At 35.4% G+C, this 18753-nt stretch overlaps 13 non-coding genes across 13 annotated transcripts; all 13 read left to right on the top strand.

Moving 5' to 3' along the window:
- The first annotated feature begins 136 nt into the window (after positions 1-136).
- LOC139509261 (U2 spliceosomal RNA) lies at positions 137-329 on the top strand. The gene has a single exon (XR_011661667.1). It is a non-coding gene; the product is annotated as a U2 spliceosomal RNA (small nuclear RNA).
- Positions 330-1315: 986 nt separating this feature from the next.
- Positions 1316-1508, top strand: LOC139509259 (U2 spliceosomal RNA). The gene has a single exon (XR_011661664.1). It is a non-coding gene; the product is annotated as a U2 spliceosomal RNA (small nuclear RNA).
- A 2716-nt stretch (positions 1509-4224) lies between these two features.
- On the top strand, positions 4225-4417 carry LOC139509224 (U2 spliceosomal RNA). Its single transcript, XR_011661629.1, has one exon. It is a non-coding gene; the product is annotated as a U2 spliceosomal RNA (small nuclear RNA).
- Positions 4418-5403: 986 nt separating this feature from the next.
- On the top strand, positions 5404-5596 carry LOC139509258 (U2 spliceosomal RNA). The gene has a single exon (XR_011661663.1). It is a non-coding gene; the product is annotated as a U2 spliceosomal RNA (small nuclear RNA).
- Positions 5597-6582: 986 nt separating this feature from the next.
- Positions 6583-6775, top strand: LOC139509257 (U2 spliceosomal RNA). The gene has a single exon (XR_011661662.1). It is a non-coding gene; the product is annotated as a U2 spliceosomal RNA (small nuclear RNA).
- A 986-nt stretch (positions 6776-7761) lies between these two features.
- Positions 7762-7954, top strand: LOC139509256 (U2 spliceosomal RNA). Its single transcript, XR_011661661.1, has one exon. It is a non-coding gene; the product is annotated as a U2 spliceosomal RNA (small nuclear RNA).
- Positions 7955-8940: 986 nt separating this feature from the next.
- Positions 8941-9133, top strand: LOC139509254 (U2 spliceosomal RNA). Its single transcript, XR_011661660.1, has one exon. It is a non-coding gene; the product is annotated as a U2 spliceosomal RNA (small nuclear RNA).
- Positions 9134-10119: 986 nt separating this feature from the next.
- On the top strand, positions 10120-10312 carry LOC139509253 (U2 spliceosomal RNA). The gene has a single exon (XR_011661659.1). It is a non-coding gene; the product is annotated as a U2 spliceosomal RNA (small nuclear RNA).
- Positions 10313-11298: 986 nt separating this feature from the next.
- Positions 11299-11491, top strand: LOC139509252 (U2 spliceosomal RNA). The gene has a single exon (XR_011661658.1). It is a non-coding gene; the product is annotated as a U2 spliceosomal RNA (small nuclear RNA).
- Positions 11492-12477: 986 nt separating this feature from the next.
- Positions 12478-12670, top strand: LOC139509251 (U2 spliceosomal RNA). The gene has a single exon (XR_011661657.1). It is a non-coding gene; the product is annotated as a U2 spliceosomal RNA (small nuclear RNA).
- A 986-nt stretch (positions 12671-13656) lies between these two features.
- On the top strand, positions 13657-13849 carry LOC139509250 (U2 spliceosomal RNA). Its single transcript, XR_011661656.1, has one exon. It is a non-coding gene; the product is annotated as a U2 spliceosomal RNA (small nuclear RNA).
- A 986-nt stretch (positions 13850-14835) lies between these two features.
- On the top strand, positions 14836-15028 carry LOC139509249 (U2 spliceosomal RNA). The gene has a single exon (XR_011661654.1). It is a non-coding gene; the product is annotated as a U2 spliceosomal RNA (small nuclear RNA).
- Positions 15029-17759: 2731 nt separating this feature from the next.
- Positions 17760-17951, top strand: LOC139509223 (U2 spliceosomal RNA). The gene has a single exon (XR_011661628.1). It is a non-coding gene; the product is annotated as a U2 spliceosomal RNA (small nuclear RNA).
- The last annotated feature ends 802 nt before the right edge of the window (positions 17952-18753 follow it).

Here is an 18753-nt window from a genome sequence, read left to right as displayed (position 1 = left end):
CAAAGCAAGATCTCGTGTTTCGTGTGCTTTTTGTATATAAATTTGCAAAATTTGTGTAGCTTTGGTTAAAATTAAAACACCGTGTTTGAGTAAGAAATAGGATTTGTAGGCTTTGGAAACTCGGAAAGATTTGAGTATCGCTTCTCGGCCTTTTGGCTAAGATCAAAGTGTAGTATCTGTTCTTATCAGCTTAATATCTGATACGTACCCCATGTGGGTACTTCGATATTAAACTGATTTTTGCAACTAGGTGAGATGTTAGGTGCTTGCACCGCTCTTGCCACGAGTTGGCCTGGTATTGCAGTACCTCCAGGATCGGCTCACTCCCCCTGTTTGGGGAGAAAATTAAAATAGAAAAATAGCTTTCCCTTCAATAGCCTGCGAAACAGCCCCAGTAAAATATTCTCTAATGCTTTTCACTGAGCACTACATGTGTACTTTTTCTATATATCTTTCTTATTTAAGGAGTTTGCGTAAATTGTATAGTTTTACTCATTGTTGTAAATCATTCTACTTCTCGTGCATGTAAAATAAGTTGCATTTTCTTTTTTTTCTTTTTTATGTCTGTTCTCTAAAAAGTTCTTTTCTTTTCTTGTAATGTAATATTTTTGTTGTCGCTTGCTTGTATTTATAACAGCACATGTCAGTGTATTAATGTATTCTCGTTCCTAAAAAGAAACTCTATAAATTTTTAGCGTTACGGAAAAACGCGGGGAAAAGAATTACGTCCCCTTCTACTGTTTCAATCATCGTTAATAGCGACGTCGCCTCAGAACGAGGGCAAACGATGGAAACTGCAGTCGGCCGGTAAGTTTTTTCCTCCTTCTGAAATTTATTTAAAAATTGCTGTACCGGTCAATTCCTTTAAAAAATAGAACAGGTGAACTGTTTATGTTTGTGTTAACTAAACGAGACAGTGAAAAGTCCGTGCTGATTGTGAAAAAGCGTTGAATTTATTTTCTGATTAATGAAATTTCCTAGGCTTTAAAAACTGCGTTCGTCGGACCTAGGATGAATCAACATGATCATGTTATTTCGTTCGATTAAGATTAAATACGTATACGTATGTTATACGTTTAAAAATATATTCTGGCGACTTGCCGTATTTCACAAGCCGCTTTTTATTTTCACACCCGTTTTGTCATGCAGAAATCGTTTCATGCTGTCAGGTATTTGAAGCAAAGCAAGATCTCGTGTTTCGTGTGCTTTTTGTATATAAATTTGCAAAATTTGTGTAGCTTTGGTTAAAATTAAAACACCGTGTTTGAGTAAGAAATAGGATTTGTAGGCTTTGGAAACTCGGAAAGATTTGAGTATCGCTTCTCGGCCTTTTGGCTAAGATCAAAGTGTAGTATCTGTTCTTATCAGCTTAATATCTGATACGTACCCCATGTGGGTACTTCGATATTAAACTGATTTTTGCAACTAGGTGAGATGTTAGGTGCTTGCACCGCTCTTGCCACGAGTTGGCCTGGTATTGCAGTACCTCCAGGATCGGCTCACTCCCCCTGTTTGGGGAGAAAATTAAAATAGAAAAATAGCTTTCCCTTCAATAGCCTGCGAAACAGCCCCAGTAAAATATTCTCTAATGCTTTTCACTGAGCACTACATGTGTACTTTTTCTATATATCTTTCTTATTTAAGGAGTTTGCGTAAATTGTATAGTTTTACTCATTGTTGTAAATCATTCTACTTCTCGTGCATGTAAAATAAGTTGCATTTTCTTTTTTTTCTTTTTTATGTCTGTTCTCTAAAAAGTTCTTTTCTTTTCTTGTAATGTAATATTTTTGTTGTCGCTTGCTTGTATTTATAACAGCACATGTCAGTGTATTAATGTATTCTCGTTCCTAAAAAGAAACTCTATAAATTTTTAGCGTTACGGAAAAACGCGGGGAAAAGAATTACGTCCCCTTCTACTGTTTCAATCATCGTTAATAGCGACGTCGCCTCAGAACGAGGGCAAACGATGGAAACTGCAGTCGGCCGGTAAGTTTTTTCCTCCTTCTGAAATTTATTTAAAAATTGCTGTACCGGTCAATTCCTTTAAAAAATAGAACAGGTGAACTGTTTATGTTTGTGTTAACTAAACGAGACAGTGAAAAGTCCGTGCTGATTGTGAAAAAGCGTTGAATTTATTTTCTGATTAATGAAATTTCCTAGGCTTTAAAAACTGCGTTCGTCGGACCTAGGATGAATCAACATGATCATGTTATTTCGTTCGATTAAGATTAAATACGTATACGTATGTTATACGTTTAAAAATATATTCTGGCGACTTGCCGTATTTCACAAGCCGCTTTTTATTTTCACACCCGTTTTGTCATGCAGAAATCGTTTCATGCTGTCAGGTATTTGAAGCAAAGCAAGATCTCGTGTTTCGTGTGCTTTTTGTATATAAATTTGCAAAATTTGTGTAGCTTTGGTTAAAATTAAAACACCGTGTTTGAGTAAGAAATAGGATTTGTAGGCTTTGGAAACTCGGAAAGATTTGAGTATCGCTTCTCGGCCTTTTGGCAAAGATTAAAGCGAGTGAAAAGTTAAAGTTAAAAGTTAAAGTGTTAAAATGGATTTAGTAGATTATGGATTACTTAGATGCAGTGCGAAGTTTTCGTTTACGGATGGCTCACCAGTTAACACACGTACTTGGATTATCCGTGCATTAAAGAACATTGTTAACCCGGATGATGTGACAGCGATTTTCAAGGTGGATATTGGTGGTGTTTGGTATACAACCTTTACTACTGAAGATATTGCTGATAAAGTGATTAATTCGGACTTTACGTCGTTAGATACCAGAGTTGCAGTAAGCCGTGCAGACACAAGAACAGTATTATTGAAAGTTTTGTGGCTTCCAGTGTGGTTAAAGCTAACTGCAGTTGAATCGTTTTTAGAACAGTATGGCAAAATAGTTAGTTGTTCACGTGAAACGGAGAAATCCGAAGGAATAACGTTTGCTAATGGGAACATTAAAGTTGCATTGGAGATTTCAGAGAAGGATGTACAATCGTTACCATACCGTACTAGTATAGCAGGTAAAGACTGTCTACTTACCGTGGTGGGTAGGGCACCGTTATGCCTGAAGTGTAGAACCGTTGGACATATTCGTAAGAACTGTCCGTCAGGCAAAAAGGCAACAGTTCCGTTGGAAGCAGTCTCGGTTCCGGAGACTCAAAACAGTGACATTAGTGATGATACACCGGTAGATATGCAGGTTACACAGGATACTTCCCCCGTTACAAAGGATACGACACAGGAGACCGTGGATACGTCACAAGAGACCGTGGATACCGAAAAGTCCTCGTCTGTTTCCAAGTTATGGTCCGATATCGCGACAGATCCGGACGATCTTTCTGGAGAAGTACAGTACAAAGTTGTTAGTGGTAAAAAGCGAAAAGTGACTGATGTTAAAAGGGAAACATACCAACTGGTTTTACTTAATACTTCAGAAGGGAAAGTTATACCGGTATTAGGTCGTGTAAATGACCAGAATAAGTTCGTTTCGTCTATACTCAGTGATAAGGAATTACGGGATATAATTGGTAAAGAATCGGACAGGCATAAACATAAACAGTTAATATTAGACAGTTTACAAGCAGATTTTAATATTGTAGTACATGAAAATTATTGTAATTATAAATCAGCACTTTCTGATGGTTTTCTTTAAAGTCTAAAGTAATATGGAATTTGACATGTATTTATTACATGTAGTATTTAAAACAGTTCAGTTTAGAAATTTAAAGGTGAAAGTATTTATCGTAGCATACATGACAATGCATTATGGACTTTAGTGGGTTGTGTATGTACGATATTGATTTTGATGTTAAATGTAATCACTATGTATTGTGTATTTTGATTTTGTTAAAGGTAAACATTATAGGTAAAATTTATCGTATGATGTTTATTTATAGTTAAAGTTAAATATATTACTAGTTTACAAAAACTGGTTTTAGTTATAAAGGTAAATTCTTTAAAGGAAAGTTTATATATAGATTTGTAAAAGGAATTCAAAACACTTTGTTGTTTATTTATAAATTGGGGGGGTTTCAGTAATTATTTAGGGATTTTGAAAATAGATTTCATGTAAATTTATTTTTGGTAATTTCATTTAAATCTAAAAGTATTTGATTATCACTAATTTCCGGAACTTATTTAATATTGAGTTACAATCGTATTATCTGTGATATATGATTTTAACTATTGATTGTATTCAATATAGTATTTGATATATATTATTAATAAAATGTTTGAAATATAAAAAAAGTATCTGTTCTTATCAGCTTAATATCTGATACGTACCCCATGTGGGTACTTCGATATTAAACTGATTTTTGCAACTAGGTGAGATGTTAGGTGCTTGCACCGCTCTTGCCACGAGTTGGCCTGGTATTGCAGTACCTCCAGGATCGGCTCACTCCCCCTGTTTGGGGAGAAAATTAAAATAGAAAAATAGCTTTCCCTTCAATAGCCTGCGAAACAGCCCCAGTAAAATATTCTCTAATGCTTTTCACTGAGCACTACATGTGTACTTTTTCTATATATCTTTCTTATTTAAGGAGTTTGCGTAAATTGTATAGTTTTACTCATTGTTGTAAATCATTCTACTTCTCGTGCATGTAAAATAAGTTGCATTTTCTTTTTTTTCTTTTTTATGTCTGTTCTCTAAAAAGTTCTTTTCTTTTCTTGTAATGTAATATTTTTGTTGTCGCTTGCTTGTATTTATAACAGCACATGTCAGTGTATTAATGTATTCTCGTTCCTAAAAAGAAACTCTATAAATTTTTAGCGTTACGGAAAAACGCGGGGAAAAGAATTACGTCCCCTTCTACTGTTTCAATCATCGTTAATAGCGACGTCGCCTCAGAACGAGGGCAAACGATGGAAACTGCAGTCGGCCGGTAAGTTTTTTCCTCCTTCTGAAATTTATTTAAAAATTGCTGTACCGGTCAATTCCTTTAAAAAATAGAACAGGTGAACTGTTTATGTTTGTGTTAACTAAACGAGACAGTGAAAAGTCCGTGCTGATTGTGAAAAAGCGTTGAATTTATTTTCTGATTAATGAAATTTCCTAGGCTTTAAAAACTGCGTTCGTCGGACCTAGGATGAATCAACATGATCATGTTATTTCGTTCGATTAAGATTAAATACGTATACGTATGTTATACGTTTAAAAATATATTCTGGCGACTTGCCGTATTTCACAAGCCGCTTTTTATTTTCACACCCGTTTTGTCATGCAGAAATCGTTTCATGCTGTCAGGTATTTGAAGCAAAGCAAGATCTCGTGTTTCGTGTGCTTTTTGTATATAAATTTGCAAAATTTGTGTAGCTTTGGTTAAAATTAAAACACCGTGTTTGAGTAAGAAATAGGATTTGTAGGCTTTGGAAACTCGGAAAGATTTGAGTATCGCTTCTCGGCCTTTTGGCTAAGATCAAAGTGTAGTATCTGTTCTTATCAGCTTAATATCTGATACGTACCCCATGTGGGTACTTCGATATTAAACTGATTTTTGCAACTAGGTGAGATGTTAGGTGCTTGCACCGCTCTTGCCACGAGTTGGCCTGGTATTGCAGTACCTCCAGGATCGGCTCACTCCCCCTGTTTGGGGAGAAAATTAAAATAGAAAAATAGCTTTCCCTTCAATAGCCTGCGAAACAGCCCCAGTAAAATATTCTCTAATGCTTTTCACTGAGCACTACATGTGTACTTTTTCTATATATCTTTCTTATTTAAGGAGTTTGCGTAAATTGTATAGTTTTACTCATTGTTGTAAATCATTCTACTTCTCGTGCATGTAAAATAAGTTGCATTTTCTTTTTTTTCTTTTTTATGTCTGTTCTCTAAAAAGTTCTTTTCTTTTCTTGTAATGTAATATTTTTGTTGTCGCTTGCTTGTATTTATAACAGCACATGTCAGTGTATTAATGTATTCTCGTTCCTAAAAAGAAACTCTATAAATTTTTAGCGTTACGGAAAAACGCGGGGAAAAGAATTACGTCCCCTTCTACTGTTTCAATCATCGTTAATAGCGACGTCGCCTCAGAACGAGGGCAAACGATGGAAACTGCAGTCGGCCGGTAAGTTTTTTCCTCCTTCTGAAATTTATTTAAAAATTGCTGTACCGGTCAATTCCTTTAAAAAATAGAACAGGTGAACTGTTTATGTTTGTGTTAACTAAACGAGACAGTGAAAAGTCCGTGCTGATTGTGAAAAAGCGTTGAATTTATTTTCTGATTAATGAAATTTCCTAGGCTTTAAAAACTGCGTTCGTCGGACCTAGGATGAATCAACATGATCATGTTATTTCGTTCGATTAAGATTAAATACGTATACGTATGTTATACGTTTAAAAATATATTCTGGCGACTTGCCGTATTTCACAAGCCGCTTTTTATTTTCACACCCGTTTTGTCATGCAGAAATCGTTTCATGCTGTCAGGTATTTGAAGCAAAGCAAGATCTCGTGTTTCGTGTGCTTTTTGTATATAAATTTGCAAAATTTGTGTAGCTTTGGTTAAAATTAAAACACCGTGTTTGAGTAAGAAATAGGATTTGTAGGCTTTGGAAACTCGGAAAGATTTGAGTATCGCTTCTCGGCCTTTTGGCTAAGATCAAAGTGTAGTATCTGTTCTTATCAGCTTAATATCTGATACGTACCCCATGTGGGTACTTCGATATTAAACTGATTTTTGCAACTAGGTGAGATGTTAGGTGCTTGCACCGCTCTTGCCACGAGTTGGCCTGGTATTGCAGTACCTCCAGGATCGGCTCACTCCCCCTGTTTGGGGAGAAAATTAAAATAGAAAAATAGCTTTCCCTTCAATAGCCTGCGAAACAGCCCCAGTAAAATATTCTCTAATGCTTTTCACTGAGCACTACATGTGTACTTTTTCTATATATCTTTCTTATTTAAGGAGTTTGCGTAAATTGTATAGTTTTACTCATTGTTGTAAATCATTCTACTTCTCGTGCATGTAAAATAAGTTGCATTTTCTTTTTTTTCTTTTTTATGTCTGTTCTCTAAAAAGTTCTTTTCTTTTCTTGTAATGTAATATTTTTGTTGTCGCTTGCTTGTATTTATAACAGCACATGTCAGTGTATTAATGTATTCTCGTTCCTAAAAAGAAACTCTATAAATTTTTAGCGTTACGGAAAAACGCGGGGAAAAGAATTACGTCCCCTTCTACTGTTTCAATCATCGTTAATAGCGACGTCGCCTCAGAACGAGGGCAAACGATGGAAACTGCAGTCGGCCGGTAAGTTTTTTCCTCCTTCTGAAATTTATTTAAAAATTGCTGTACCGGTCAATTCCTTTAAAAAATAGAACAGGTGAACTGTTTATGTTTGTGTTAACTAAACGAGACAGTGAAAAGTCCGTGCTGATTGTGAAAAAGCGTTGAATTTATTTTCTGATTAATGAAATTTCCTAGGCTTTAAAAACTGCGTTCGTCGGACCTAGGATGAATCAACATGATCATGTTATTTCGTTCGATTAAGATTAAATACGTATACGTATGTTATACGTTTAAAAATATATTCTGGCGACTTGCCGTATTTCACAAGCCGCTTTTTATTTTCACACCCGTTTTGTCATGCAGAAATCGTTTCATGCTGTCAGGTATTTGAAGCAAAGCAAGATCTCGTGTTTCGTGTGCTTTTTGTATATAAATTTGCAAAATTTGTGTAGCTTTGGTTAAAATTAAAACACCGTGTTTGAGTAAGAAATAGGATTTGTAGGCTTTGGAAACTCGGAAAGATTTGAGTATCGCTTCTCGGCCTTTTGGCTAAGATCAAAGTGTAGTATCTGTTCTTATCAGCTTAATATCTGATACGTACCCCATGTGGGTACTTCGATATTAAACTGATTTTTGCAACTAGGTGAGATGTTAGGTGCTTGCACCGCTCTTGCCACGAGTTGGCCTGGTATTGCAGTACCTCCAGGATCGGCTCACTCCCCCTGTTTGGGGAGAAAATTAAAATAGAAAAATAGCTTTCCCTTCAATAGCCTGCGAAACAGCCCCAGTAAAATATTCTCTAATGCTTTTCACTGAGCACTACATGTGTACTTTTTCTATATATCTTTCTTATTTAAGGAGTTTGCGTAAATTGTATAGTTTTACTCATTGTTGTAAATCATTCTACTTCTCGTGCATGTAAAATAAGTTGCATTTTCTTTTTTTTCTTTTTTATGTCTGTTCTCTAAAAAGTTCTTTTCTTTTCTTGTAATGTAATATTTTTGTTGTCGCTTGCTTGTATTTATAACAGCACATGTCAGTGTATTAATGTATTCTCGTTCCTAAAAAGAAACTCTATAAATTTTTAGCGTTACGGAAAAACGCGGGGAAAAGAATTACGTCCCCTTCTACTGTTTCAATCATCGTTAATAGCGACGTCGCCTCAGAACGAGGGCAAACGATGGAAACTGCAGTCGGCCGGTAAGTTTTTTCCTCCTTCTGAAATTTATTTAAAAATTGCTGTACCGGTCAATTCCTTTAAAAAATAGAACAGGTGAACTGTTTATGTTTGTGTTAACTAAACGAGACAGTGAAAAGTCCGTGCTGATTGTGAAAAAGCGTTGAATTTATTTTCTGATTAATGAAATTTCCTAGGCTTTAAAAACTGCGTTCGTCGGACCTAGGATGAATCAACATGATCATGTTATTTCGTTCGATTAAGATTAAATACGTATACGTATGTTATACGTTTAAAAATATATTCTGGCGACTTGCCGTATTTCACAAGCCGCTTTTTATTTTCACACCCGTTTTGTCATGCAGAAATCGTTTCATGCTGTCAGGTATTTGAAGCAAAGCAAGATCTCGTGTTTCGTGTGCTTTTTGTATATAAATTTGCAAAATTTGTGTAGCTTTGGTTAAAATTAAAACACCGTGTTTGAGTAAGAAATAGGATTTGTAGGCTTTGGAAACTCGGAAAGATTTGAGTATCGCTTCTCGGCCTTTTGGCTAAGATCAAAGTGTAGTATCTGTTCTTATCAGCTTAATATCTGATACGTACCCCATGTGGGTACTTCGATATTAAACTGATTTTTGCAACTAGGTGAGATGTTAGGTGCTTGCACCGCTCTTGCCACGAGTTGGCCTGGTATTGCAGTACCTCCAGGATCGGCTCACTCCCCCTGTTTGGGGAGAAAATTAAAATAGAAAAATAGCTTTCCCTTCAATAGCCTGCGAAACAGCCCCAGTAAAATATTCTCTAATGCTTTTCACTGAGCACTACATGTGTACTTTTTCTATATATCTTTCTTATTTAAGGAGTTTGCGTAAATTGTATAGTTTTACTCATTGTTGTAAATCATTCTACTTCTCGTGCATGTAAAATAAGTTGCATTTTCTTTTTTTTCTTTTTTATGTCTGTTCTCTAAAAAGTTCTTTTCTTTTCTTGTAATGTAATATTTTTGTTGTCGCTTGCTTGTATTTATAACAGCACATGTCAGTGTATTAATGTATTCTCGTTCCTAAAAAGAAACTCTATAAATTTTTAGCGTTACGGAAAAACGCGGGGAAAAGAATTACGTCCCCTTCTACTGTTTCAATCATCGTTAATAGCGACGTCGCCTCAGAACGAGGGCAAACGATGGAAACTGCAGTCGGCCGGTAAGTTTTTTCCTCCTTCTGAAATTTATTTAAAAATTGCTGTACCGGTCAATTCCTTTAAAAAATAGAACAGGTGAACTGTTTATGTTTGTGTTAACTAAACGAGACAGTGAAAAGTCCGTGCTGATTGTGAAAAAGCGTTGAATTTATTTTCTGATTAATGAAATTTCCTAGGCTTTAAAAACTGCGTTCGTCGGACCTAGGATGAATCAACATGATCATGTTATTTCGTTCGATTAAGATTAAATACGTATACGTATGTTATACGTTTAAAAATATATTCTGGCGACTTGCCGTATTTCACAAGCCGCTTTTTATTTTCACACCCGTTTTGTCATGCAGAAATCGTTTCATGCTGTCAGGTATTTGAAGCAAAGCAAGATCTCGTGTTTCGTGTGCTTTTTGTATATAAATTTGCAAAATTTGTGTAGCTTTGGTTAAAATTAAAACACCGTGTTTGAGTAAGAAATAGGATTTGTAGGCTTTGGAAACTCGGAAAGATTTGAGTATCGCTTCTCGGCCTTTTGGCTAAGATCAAAGTGTAGTATCTGTTCTTATCAGCTTAATATCTGATACGTACCCCATGTGGGTACTTCGATATTAAACTGATTTTTGCAACTAGGTGAGATGTTAGGTGCTTGCACCGCTCTTGCCACGAGTTGGCCTGGTATTGCAGTACCTCCAGGATCGGCTCACTCCCCCTGTTTGGGGAGAAAATTAAAATAGAAAAATAGCTTTCCCTTCAATAGCCTGCGAAACAGCCCCAGTAAAATATTCTCTAATGCTTTTCACTGAGCACTACATGTGTACTTTTTCTATATATCTTTCTTATTTAAGGAGTTTGCGTAAATTGTATAGTTTTACTCATTGTTGTAAATCATTCTACTTCTCGTGCATGTAAAATAAGTTGCATTTTCTTTTTTTTCTTTTTTATGTCTGTTCTCTAAAAAGTTCTTTTCTTTTCTTGTAATGTAATATTTTTGTTGTCGCTTGCTTGTATTTATAACAGCACATGTCAGTGTATTAATGTATTCTCGTTCCTAAAAAGAAACTCTATAAATTTTTAGCGTTACGGAAAAACGCGGGGAAAAGAATTACGTCCCCTTCTACTGTTTCAATCATCGTTAATAGCGACGTCGCCTCAGAACGAGGGCAAACGATGGAAACTGCAGTCGGCCGGTAAGTTTTTTCCTCCTTCTGAAATTTATTTAAAAATTGCTGTACCGGTCAATTCCTTTAAAAAATAGAACAGGTGAACTGTTTATGTTTGTGTTAACTAAACGAGACAGTGAAAAGTCCGTGCTGATTGTGAAAAAGCGTTGAATTTATTTTCTGATTAATGAAATTTCCTAGGCTTTAAAAACTGCGTTCGTCGGACCTAGGATGAATCAACATGATCATGTTATTTCGTTCGATTAAGATTAAATACGTATACGTATGTTATACGTTTAAAAATATATTCTGGCGACTTGCCGTATTTCACAAGCCGCTTTTTATTTTCACACCCGTTTTGTCATGCAGAAATCGTTTCATGCTGTCAGGTATTTGAAGCAAAGCAAGATCTCGTGTTTCGTGTGCTTTTTGTATATAAATTTGCAAAATTTGTGTAGCTTTGGTTAAAATTAAAACACCGTGTTTGAGTAAGAAATAGGATTTGTAGGCTTTGGAAACTCGGAAAGATTTGAGTATCGCTTCTCGGCCTTTTGGCTAAGATCAAAGTGTAGTATCTGTTCTTATCAGCTTAATATCTGATACGTACCCCATGTGGGTACTTCGATATTAAACTGATTTTTGCAACTAGGTGAGATGTTAGGTGCTTGCACCGCTCTTGCCACGAGTTGGCCTGGTATTGCAGTACCTCCAGGATCGGCTCACTCCCCCTGTTTGGGGAGAAAATTAAAATAGAAAAATAGCTTTCCCTTCAATAGCCTGCGAAACAGCCCCAGTAAAATATTCTCTAATGCTTTTCACTGAGCACTACATGTGTACTTTTTCTATATATCTTTCTTATTTAAGGAGTTTGCGTAAATTGTATAGTTTTACTCATTGTTGTAAATCATTCTACTTCTCGTGCATGTAAAATAAGTTGCATTTTCTTTTTTTTCTTTTTTATGTCTGTTCTCTAAAAAGTTCTTTTCTTTTCTTGTAATGTAATATTTTTGTTGTCGCTTGCTTGTATTTATAACAGCACATGTCAGTGTATTAATGTATTCTCGTTCCTAAAAAGAAACTCTATAAATTTTTAGCGTTACGGAAAAACGCGGGGAAAAGAATTACGTCCCCTTCTACTGTTTCAATCATCGTTAATAGCGACGTCGCCTCAGAACGAGGGCAAACGATGGAAACTGCAGTCGGCCGGTAAGTTTTTTCCTCCTTCTGAAATTTATTTAAAAATTGCTGTACCGGTCAATTCCTTTAAAAAATAGAACAGGTGAACTGTTTATGTTTGTGTTAACTAAACGAGACAGTGAAAAGTCCGTGCTGATTGTGAAAAAGCGTTGAATTTATTTTCTGATTAATGAAATTTCCTAGGCTTTAAAAACTGCGTTCGTCGGACCTAGGATGAATCAACATGATCATGTTATTTCGTTCGATTAAGATTAAATACGTATACGTATGTTATACGTTTAAAAATATATTCTGGCGACTTGCCGTATTTCACAAGCCGCTTTTTATTTTCACACCCGTTTTGTCATGCAGAAATCGTTTCATGCTGTCAGGTATTTGAAGCAAAGCAAGATCTCGTGTTTCGTGTGCTTTTTGTATATAAATTTGCAAAATTTGTGTAGCTTTGGTTAAAATTAAAACACCGTGTTTGAGTAAGAAATAGGATTTGTAGGCTTTGGAAACTCGGAAAGATTTGAGTATCGCTTCTCGGCCTTTTGGCTAAGATCAAAGTGTAGTATCTGTTCTTATCAGCTTAATATCTGATACGTACCCCATGTGGGTACTTCGATATTAAACTGATTTTTGCAACTAGGTGAGATGTTAGGTGCTTGCACCGCTCTTGCCACGAGTTGGCCTGGTATTGCAGTACCTCCAGGATCGGCTCACTCCCCCTGTTTGGGGAGAAAATTAAAATAGAAAAATAGCTTTCCCTTCAATAGCCTGCGAAACAGCCCCAGTAAAATATTCTCTAATGCTTTTCACTGAGCACTACATGTGTACTTTTTCTATATATCTTTCTTATTTAAGGAGTTTGCGTAAATTGTATAGTTTTACTCATTGTTGTAAATCATTCTACTTCTCGTGCATGTAAAATAAGTTGCATTTTCTTTTTTTTCTTTTTTATGTCTGTTCTCTAAAAAGTTCTTTTCTTTTCTTGTAATGTAATATTTTTGTTGTCGCTTGCTTGTATTTATAACAGCACATGTCAGTGTATTAATGTATTCTCGTTCCTAAAAAGAAACTCTATAAATTTTTAGCGTTACGGAAAAACGCGGGGAAAAGAATTACGTCCCCTTCTACTGTTTCAATCATCGTTAATAGCGACGTCGCCTCAGAACGAGGGCAAACGATGGAAACTGCAGTCGGCCGGTAAGTTTTTTCCTCCTTCTGAAATTTATTTAAAAATTGCTGTACCGGTCAATTCCTTTAAAAAATAGAACAGGTGAACTGTTTATGTTTGTGTTAACTAAACGAGACAGTGAAAAGTCCGTGCTGATTGTGAAAAAGCGTTGAATTTATTTTCTGATTAATGAAATTTCCTAGGCTTTAAAAACTGCGTTCGTCGGACCTAGGATGAATCAACATGATCATGTTATTTCGTTCGATTAAGATTAAATACGTATACGTATGTTATACGTTTAAAAATATATTCTGGCGACTTGCCGTATTTCACAAGCCGCTTTTTATTTTCACACCCGTTTTGTCATGCAGAAATCGTTTCATGCTGTCAGGTATTTGAAGCAAAGCAAGATCTCGTGTTTCGTGTGCTTTTTGTATATAAATTTGCAAAATTTGTGTAGCTTTGGTTAAAATTAAAACACCGTGTTTGAGTAAGAAATAGGATTTGTAGGCTTTGGAAACTCGGAAAGATTTGAGTATCGCTTCTCGGCCTTTTGGCTAAGATCAAAGTGTAGTATCTGTTCTTATCAGCTTAATATCTGATACGTACCCCATGTGGGTACTTCGATATTAAACTGATTTTTGCAACTAGGTGAGATGTTAGGTGCTTGCACCGCTCTTGCCACGAGTTGGCCTGGTATTGCAGTACCTCCAGGATCGGCTCACTCCCCCTGTTTGGGGAGAAAATTAAAATAGAAAAATAGCTTTCCCTTCAATAGCCTGCGAAACAGCCCCAGTAAAATATTCTCTAATGCTTTTCACTGAGCACTACATGTGTACTTTTTCTATATATCTTTCTTATTTAAGGAGTTTGCGTAAATTGTATAGTTTTACTCATTGTTGTAAATCATTCTACTTCTCGTGCATGTAAAATAAGTTGCATTTTCTTTTTTTTCTTTTTTATGTCTGTTCTCTAAAAAGTTCTTTTCTTTTCTTGTAATGTAATATTTTTGTTGTCGCTTGCTTGTATTTATAACAGTACATGTCAGTGTATTAATGTATTCTCGTTCCTAAAAAGAAACTCTATAAATTTTTAGCGTTACGGAAAAACGCGGGGAAAAGAATTACGTCCCCTTCTACTGTTTCAATCATCGTTAATAGCGACGTCGCCTCAGAACGAGGGCAAACGATGGAAACTGCAGTCGGCCGGTAAGTTTTTTCCTCCTTCTGAAATTTATTTAAAAATTGCTGTACCGGTCAATTCCTTTAAAAAATAGAACAGGTGAACTGTTTATGTTTGTGTTAACTAAACGAGACAGTGAAAAGTCCGTGCTGATTGTGAAAAAGCGTTGAATTTATTTTCTGATTAATGAAATTTCCTAGGCTTTAAAAACTGCGTTCGTCGGACCTAGGATGAATCAACATGATCATGTTATTTCGTTCGATTAAGATTAAATACGTATACGTATGTTATACGTTTAAAAATATATTCTGGCGACTTGCCGTATTTCACAAGCCGCTTTTTATTTTCACACCCGTTTTGTCATGCAGAAATCGTTTCATGCTGTCAGGTATTTGAAGCAAAGCAAGATCTCGTGTTTCGTGTGCTTTTTGTATATAAATTTGCAAAATTTGTGTAGCTTTGGTTAAAATTAAAACACCGTGTTTGAGTAAGAAATAGGATTTGTAGGCTTTGGAAACTCGGAAAGATTTGAGTATCGCTTCTCGGCCTTTTGGCTAAGATCAAAGTGTAGTATCTGTTCTTATCAGCTTAATATCTGATACGTACCCCATGTGGGTACTTCGATATTAAACTGATTTTTGCAACTAGGTGAGATGTTAGGTGCTTGCACCGCTCTTGCCACGAGTTGGCCTGGTATTGCAGTACCTCCAGGATCGGCTCACTCCCCCTGTTTGGGGAGAAAATTAAAATAGAAAAATAGCTTTCCCTTCAATAGCCTGCGAAACAGCCCCAGTAAAATATTCTCTAATGCTTTTCACTGAGCACTACATGTGTACTTTTTCTATATATCTTTCTTATTTAAGGAGTTTGCGTAAATTGTATAGTTTTACTCATTGTTGTAAATCATTCTACTTCTCGTGCATGTAAAATAAGTTGCATTTTCTTTTTTTTCTTTTTTATGTCTGTTCTCTAAAAAGTTCTTTTCTTTTCTTGTAATGTAATATTTTTGTTGTCGCTTGCTTGTATTTATAACAGCACATGTCAGTGTATTAATGTATTCTCGTTCCTAAAAAGAAACTCTATAAATTTTTAGCGTTACGGAAAAACGCGGGGAAAAGAATTACGTCCCCTTCTACTGTTTCAATCATCGTTAATAGCGACGTCGCCTCAGAACGAGGGCAAACGATGGAAACTGCAGTCGGCCGGTAAGTTTTTTCCTCCTTCTGAAATTTATTTAAAAATTGCTGTACCGGTCAATTCCTTTAAAAAATAGAACAGGTGAACTGTTTATGTTTGTGTTAACTAAACGAGACAGTGAAAAGTCCGTGCTGATTGTGAAAAAGCGTTGAATTTATTTTCTGATTAATGAAATTTCCTAGGCTTTAAAAACTGCGTTCGTCGGACCTAGGATGAATCAACATGATCATGTTATTTCGTTCGATTAAGATTAAATACGTATACGTATGTTATACGTTTAAAAATATATTCTGGCGACTTGCCGTATTTCACAAGCCGCTTTTTATTTTCACACCCGTTTTGTCATGCAGAAATCGTTTCATGCTGTCAGGTATTTGAAGCAAAGCAAGATCTCGTGTTTCGTGTGCTTTTTGTATATAAATTTGCAAAATTTGTGTAGCTTTGGTTAAAATTAAAACACCGTGTTTGAGTAAGAAATAGGATTTGTAGGCTTTGGAAACTCGGAAAGATTTGAGTATCGCTTCTCGGCCTTTTGGCAAAGATTATAGCGAGTAGAAAGTTTAAAGTGTAAAGTTATTTTGTTAAAATGGAAAATGTGGATTATGATATTCTTAGACTAAGTGCAAAGTTTACGTTTTCGGATGGATCACCAGTGAACACACGTACCTGGATTCTTCGTATTTTAAAGAACTTAATTAATCCGGAAGCTATAGAAGGTATATTTAAAGTGGATATTGGTGGTACGTGGTATGCAACCTTTAGTGATGTTAATGTTGCTGACAAAGTTATAGGTTCAGACTTTACATCGTTGGATACTAAAGTCACCGTTAGTCGTGCAGACAAAAGTACAGTGTTGTTAAAGGTTCTGTGGCTTCCTTTGTGGATAAAGCGGAATACAGTTATATCTTATCTAGAACAGTTTGGCAAAGTTGTAAGTTGTGCTCATGAAAAGGAGACTTCAGAGGGAGTTAAGTTTTGTAATGGAAACATTAAAGTTACGTTGGAAATATCGGAACAGGATATTAAGTCGTTACCGTACCGTACAAAAGTGGCTGGGAAAGACTGTTTACTTACCGTTGTTGGTAGGGCACCGTTATGCCTTAAGTGTAATACTGTGGGACATATACGTAGGAACTGTCCGTTAGGCAAAAAGGAAACCGTACCGTTGGAAGAAGTCTCAATACCAGAGACACAAATCAGTGACATAAGTGATGAGATACCGTTAGTCATAGATGATACCATGGATAATTCCCCCGTTACATCAGATACCGTGGATATTACTTCCGTTACACCAGATACCGTGGTTACTTCCCCCGTTTTATCAGATACCGTGGATACCGATAAGTCCTCGTCAAGTTCCAAGTTTTGGTCTGACAGGGCTCCAGAACCGGAGGATCTTTCTGTAGATAAAACATTCACAGTTGTTAGTGGCAAAAAGAGAAAAGTAGCATCGGTCAAAAAGGAACATTGTCAACTTAGGTTTATTAGAAGGGACTCAGGCAAAGTTGAGCCGGCCGTAGGTCGCATAGATGAACATGATATGCTAGTATCGTTTATTTATAATGCTGGAGCTTTATATTACATAATAGGCGGAGAACCGGATAGGAAAAAACATAGACAGTTAATACAAGACAGTTTTAAGGATTCAAAGAAATTTAAAAATTATGAGGTTGAAGTAAGTCCTTCTTATTTTTTATATAAAGATTAACTTTAAAATGTATTATTACATGTTGTTTTGAAAACAGTTCAGTTAAATATTTAAAGGTATAAGTAACTATCGTGGCACACATGACAATGCATTATGGACTTTAGTGGGTTGTGTGTGTACGATATTGATTTTGTTGTTTAAAAGTAATCACTTATAAATATATATGTATTTTGTATTTTGATTTGGTTAAAGGTAAACATTATAGGTAAAATTTATCGTATGATGTTTATTTATAGTTAAAGTTAAAAATAATACTAGTTTACAAAAACTGGTTTTAATAATAAAGGTAAAGTATTTAAAGGAAAGTTTATATATAGATTTGTAAAAGGAATTTAAAACACTTTGTTTGTTTATTTATAAATTGGGGGGTTTTCAGTAATTATTTAGGGGTTTTGAAAATAGATTTCATGTAAATTTATTTTTGGTAATTTCATTTAAAACTAAAAGTATTTGAATATAAGTAATTTCAGGGACTTTTTCATTATTGAGTTACAATCGTATTATCTGTGATAAATGATTTTAACTATTGATTGTAATCAATATAGTATTTGATATCTATTATTAATAAAATGTTTGAAATATAAAAAAGTATCTGTTCTTATCAGCTTAATATCTGATACGTACCCCATGTGGGTACTTCGATATTAAACTGATTTTTGCAACTAGGTGAGATGTTAGGTGCTTGCACCGCTCTTGCCACGAGTTGGCCTGGTATTGCAGTACCTCCAGGATCGGCTCACTCCCCCTGTTTGGGGAGAAAATTAAAATAGAAAAATAGCTTTCCCTTCAATAGCCTGCGAAACAGCCCCAGTAAAATATTCTCTAATGCTTTTCACTGAGCACTACATGTGTACTTTTTCTATATATCTTTCTTATTTAAGGAGTTTGCGTAAATTGTATAGTTTTACTCATTGTTGTAAATCATTCTACTTCTCGTGCATGTAAAATAAGTTGCATTTTCTTTTTTTTCTTTTTTATGTCTGTTCTCTAAAAAGTTCTTTTCTTTTCTTGTAATGTAATATTTTTGTTGTCGCTTGCTTGTATTTATAACAGCACATGTCAGTGTATTAATGTATTCTCGTTCCTAAAAAGAAACTCTATAAATTTTTAGCGTTACGGAAAAACGCGGGGAAAAGAATTACGTCCCCTTCTACTGTTTCAATCATCGTTAATAGCGACGTCGCCTCAGAACGAGGGCAAACGATGGAAACTGCAGTCGGCCGGTAAGTTTTTTCCTCCTTCTGAAATTTATTTAAAAATTGCTGTACCGGTCAATTCCTTTAAAAAATAGAACAGGTGAACTGTTTATGTTTGTGTTAACTAAACGAGACAGTGAAAAGTCCGTGCTGATTGTGAAAAAGCGTTGAATTTATTTTCTGATTAATGAAATTTCCTAGGCTTTAAAAACTGCGTTCGTCGGACCTAGGATGAATCAACATGATCATGTTATTTCGTTCGATTAAGATTAAATACGTATACGTATGTTATACGTTTAAAAATATATTCTGGCGACTTGCCGTATTTCACAAGCCGCTTTTTATTTTCAC

This window comes from Mytilus edulis, unplaced genomic scaffold, assembly GCF_963676685.1.
Source record: "Mytilus edulis unplaced genomic scaffold, xbMytEdul2.2 SCAFFOLD_159, whole genome shotgun sequence".
NCBI classification, from domain to species: Eukaryota; Metazoa; Mollusca; class Bivalvia; order Mytilida; family Mytilidae; genus Mytilus; species Mytilus edulis.
The sequence above is the reverse complement of the archived record's forward strand: the minus strand, read 5'-3'. Positions and strand labels throughout refer to the sequence as shown.